This window comes from Schistocerca piceifrons, unplaced genomic scaffold, assembly GCF_021461385.2.
Source record: "Schistocerca piceifrons isolate TAMUIC-IGC-003096 unplaced genomic scaffold, iqSchPice1.1 HiC_scaffold_1238, whole genome shotgun sequence".
NCBI lineage: Eukaryota > Metazoa > Arthropoda > Insecta > Orthoptera > Acrididae > Schistocerca > Schistocerca piceifrons.
Window position 1 is genome coordinate 5,001 of NW_025727057.1, and position 5,000 is coordinate 10,000.

Here is a 5,000-nt window from a genome sequence, read left to right on the forward strand (position 1 = left end):
CGGCTAGAAGCCGCCTGTCCCCTCTAAGAAGAAAAGTAATCGCTGACAGCACGAAGGATGTCACGCGACTAGTTAGCAGGCTAGAGTCTCGTTCGTTATCGGAATTAACCAGACAAATCGCTCCACCAACTAAGAACGGCCATGCACCACCACCCACCGAATCAAGAAAGAGCTATCAATCTGTCAATCCTTCCGGTGTCCGGGCCTGGTGAGGTTTCCCGTGTTGAGTCAAATTAAGCCGCAGGCTCCACTCCTGGTGGTGCCCTTCCGTCAATTCCTTTAAGTTTCAGCTTTGCAACCATACTTCCCCCGGAACCCAAAAGCTTTGGTTTCCCGGAGGCTGCCCGCCGAGTCATCGGAGGAACTGCGGCGGATCGCTGGCTGGCATCGTTTATGGTTAGAACTAGGGCGGTATCTGATCGCCTTCGAACCTCTAACTTTCGTTCTTGATTAATGAAAACATACTTGGCAAATGCTTTCGCTTCTGTTCGTCTTGCGACGATCCAAGAATTTCACCTCTAACGTCGCAATACGAATGCCCCCGCCTGTCCCTATTAATCATTACCTCGGTTCCGAAAACCAACAAAATAGAACCGAGGTCCTATTCCATTATTCCATGCACACAGTATTCAGGCGGGCTTGCCTGCTTTAAGCACTCTAATTTGTTCAAAGTAAACGTGCCGGCCCACCGAGACACTCAATAAAGAGCACCCTGGTAGGATTTCAACGGGGTCCGCCTCGGGACGCACGAGCACGCACGGGGCGGTCGCACGCCTTCGGCTCGCCCCACCGGCAGGACGTCCCACGATACATGCCAGTTAAACACCGACGGGCGGTGAACCAACAGCGTGGGACACAAATCCAACTACGAGCTTTTTAACCGCAACAACTTTAATATACGCTATTGGAGCTGGAATTACCGCGGCTGCTGGCACCAGACTTGCCCTCCAATAGATACTCGTTAAAGGATTTAAAGTGTACTCATTCCGATTACGGGGCCTCGGATGAGTCCCGTATCGTTATTTTTCGTCACTACCTCCCCGTGCCGGGAGTGGGTAATTTGCGCGCCTGCTGCCTTCCTTGGATGTGGTAGCCGTTTCTCAGGCTCCCTCTCCGGAATCGAACCCTGATTCCCCGTTACCCGTTACAACCATGGTAGGCGCAGAACCTACCATCGACAGTTGATAAGGCAGACATTTGAAAGATGCGTCGCCGGTACGAGGACCGTGCGATCAGCCCAAAGTTATTCAGAGTCACCAAGGCAAACGGACCGGACGAGCCGACCGATTGGTTTTGATCTAATAAAAGCGTCCCTTCCATCTCTGGTCGGGACTCTGTTTGCATGTATTAGCTCTAGAATTACCACAGTTATCCAAGTAACGTGGGTACGATCTAAGGAACCATAACTGATTTAATGAGCCATTCGCGGTTTCACCTTAATGCGGCTTGTACTGAGACATGCATGGCTTAATCTTTGAGACAAGCATATGACTACTGGCAGGATCAACCAGGGAGCTGCGTCAACTAGAGCTGAGCAGCCGGCCGCCCGGGAGTGTGTCCCGGGGGCCCGCGCGAACACGCAAGCGTCCGCTCAATCATTCTGCAAACAGGAGGAGGCTGAGCTCCCCTGCACAATACACCTCGAAACCCTCTCAGGTCCCGGCGGCGCGCAGCGCCGTCCCAAGTACTTGGTCGGGTTCGAGAGAGGCGCAATCGCCCGGAGTTAGGCGAGTAGACGCTTTCGGTGCGACCACCCGTGCTCCCAACTGAGCTTGCCGCTGCCGACAGAGGCCCGGGAGCGTGCTGTCGTGGCATTGCCGGCGGGAGACAACACGCGCCACCTACGGTGACCGGCAGCTCCAACGCCAGCGCCACAGAAGGACAAAAGCCCCACTTGGGTGCCGAAGCGAACTCTCCCAGCACAGCGCACGCGCCAACACATCCGCACAGCTGCGATACAAACCACCAGCGAGAACCGCTGGGGCGACCGAGCAGCAGACGGCGTCGCGGCGCCGAGCGCCGGGCGGCAGCGCATCCTCAACGCACACAGTCCTCAATCGGACCAGCACACTGAAGATGTCCACCGCGCTTCGCACCGGGCCCGCGAGGACCTACTTTGGCCGCACGGCGCCGCGCGCAGGGTGCGCCGGCGCGCAGCTGCGACGCCTGCCGCGTCCGTCGGCCGGCGCGCCTGCCACTGGCCGCCCCCACCAGCCGGCTGTAGCGCGTGCGCCCACGCACCGCGCGGCCAGCACGCCGGGAGGCGCCCCCTCACCGGCCGGGGACGGTCCCACCCAGCCACCGCCGCGTATCGCTTCACACCCAGATGCCGTTCAGTTTCGTCGGCATGGTGGGTATCGCTGGAACAACCGGTTAGTACCTCAACCTATCGTCGCCATCACCGATTCACCCCTAGCGAGAACAACCGCACCACAACAGGTTACCATTTGTTCATTTGCGTAACTTCACCAGAAAACGCAGGCGTCCATCGCCATTTGCAACTTCCACGATTATTGCATGCCTGTGTCAGGTGTCACGCCACACTACGTCTGCCCACATACACGCAACAAAATGTGCACGCCTAGACAATACGTGGAAGGTGGCCCCCGTACGTATGCGATGTCCATTGCTCGAACGACTGTCAACCGGCCTCTGTAGCATGTCGCAGATATGGAACGCGGTGCACCATGCCATCACGGTGTGTGAGGAGAGACGACTAGGTCCGAATACATCAACAGACAGCTCATGCTGATCGCCATCCACGGCGTCCGTTCCTCCCACACGTCTCTATGGCGTACCACACTGCAATCCAGCTCTCATAGGGAGACGACACGTAGCTGCGTGCACAATATTTGCACTGTATGGTCCGCCGTTTTTGGGCGCAGTCGTTGTACGGTCACACATGTGCCACGATGTATCATTCAGTACATAAGGACGAATGTGCAGTACAGATTGTGGTTTACGCGTACGACATTAGCGGACAGTTGACACAGGCCGCACCACAACGTAGCCTGAGTACGTCGCATGCGGAGGGCATTGAACATGCAAAGTTCTCACCAACCAGCTTGCGAAGGCAGGGGGCAAGGTGGGGACGTGGGGAGGGGCGGCATGTACGTCCTGCTGCCATCCACATTACAGTGTACAGCAGGAGCATGTGGAAAGTGAGCAAGACTTGCAAGGTGTTTAACATGAAGCGATACACAGGGGAGCGGGGAGTGCGAGTAGCGAACTATATTGCGAGGGTTGCGGGTGGGCAACACTACACTAATTGAACGAGTCGTATAACAATTACAGAGCAGGTTTAGGCGACAACGTGGGTTACGTTAGGCGACAACGTGGGTTAGGTTAAGGCACGACGTGGGTTAGGTTAAGGCACGACATGGGTTAGGTTAAGGCACAACATGGGTTAGGTTAAGGCACAACATGGGTTAGGTTAAGGCACAACATGGGTTAGGTTAAGGCACAACATGGGTTAGGTTAAGGCACAACATGGGTTAGGTTAAGGCACAACATGGGTTAGGTTAAGGCACAACATGGGTTAGGTTAAGGCACAACATGGGTTAGGTTAAGGCACAACATGGGTTAGGTTAAGGCACAACATGGGTTAGGTTAAGGCACAACATGGGTTAGGTTAAGGCACAACATGGGTTAGGTTAAGGCACAACATGGGTTAGGTTAAGGCACAACATGGGTTAGGTTAAGGCACAACATAGGTTAGGTTAAGGCACAACATAGGTTAGGTTAAGGCACAACATAGGTTAGGTTAAGGCACAACATGGGTTAGGTTAAGGCACAACATGGGTTAGGTTAAGGCACAACATGGGTTAGGTTAAGGCACAACATGGGTTAGGTTAAGGCACAACATGGGTTAGGTTAAGGCACAACATGGGTTAGGTTAAGGCACAACATGGGTTAGGTTAAGGCACAACATGGGTTAGGTTAAGGCACAACATGGGTTAGGTTAAGGCACAACATGGGTTAGGTTAAGGCACAACATGGGTTAGGTTAAGGCACAACATAGGTTAGGTTAAGGCACAACATAGGTTAGGTTAAGGCACAACATAGGTTAGGTTAAGGCACAACATAGGTTAGGTTAAGGCACAACATAGGTTAGGTTAAGGCACAACATAGGTTAGGTTAAGGCACAACATAGGTTAGGTTAAGGCACAACATAGGTTAGGTTAAGGCACAACATAGGTTAGGTTAAGGCACAACATAGGTTAGGTTAAGGCACAACATAGGTTAGGTTAAGGCACAACATAGGTTAGGTTAAGGCACAACATAGGTTAGGTTAAGGCACAACATAGGTTAGGTTAAGGCACAACATAGGTTAGGTTAAGGCACAACATAGGTTAGGTTAAGGCACAACATAGGTTAGGTTAAGGTACAACATAGGTTAGGTTAAGGTACAACATAGGTTAGGTTAAGGTACAACATAGGTTAGGTTAAGGTACAACATAGGTTAGGTTAAGGTACAACATAGGTTAGGTTAGGTTAGGTTACACGTTGTTGTAAGGAAAGGTGTAGGGGGGGGCGGGGGCGGCAGGTTCGTTGATAGTGATTATAGTAAGTGAATGCTTGTGACATGATCAGATTTGTCACGTCAGGATGCACCTTTGGCTTATTAGAGGCGGCGCTCCAATTCTATGCTTGTGTCAGACCTGTGTCTTTGACTCATGTCATTGTTTGTGCGCTGTGACAGGAGGTACTATTGTGATGTTGGGTGCACCGTTGTATAGGACATGTGTGGGTGTTGGTGCCTGATCTGCGCAATGGTGGATGTCGAAAGGGTGGGATATTGTATTTTCCGCATGGACCTCCTGGTCTGGTTGTGATAGTGTGGATTGTGTAATGTGGCGGAGAGGATGCACTGGATGTTGTTCCATGCTGGTGCTTACATATTGTATGTGCGCCCGTTAGAAGCAGAGAGTGGTGCGTGATCAGAGTGGCTGGCTGACGTGTGGTTCCCATTGTGGGCAGACTCTTTCAGCATGTATACG

At 52.7% G+C, this 5,000-nt stretch overlaps 1 non-coding gene across 1 annotated transcript in view; it reads right to left on the reverse strand.

Moving 5' to 3' along the window:
• Positions 1-1,514, reverse strand: part of LOC124730357 — a 1,909-nt gene extending 395 nt beyond the window's left edge. The window contains exon 1 of the ribosomal RNA XR_007007988.1: positions 1-1,514. This exon is cut by the window's left edge and continues 395 nt beyond it. This is a non-coding gene — a ribosomal RNA (small subunit ribosomal RNA).
• Positions 1,515-5,000: the final 3,486 nt, after the last annotated feature.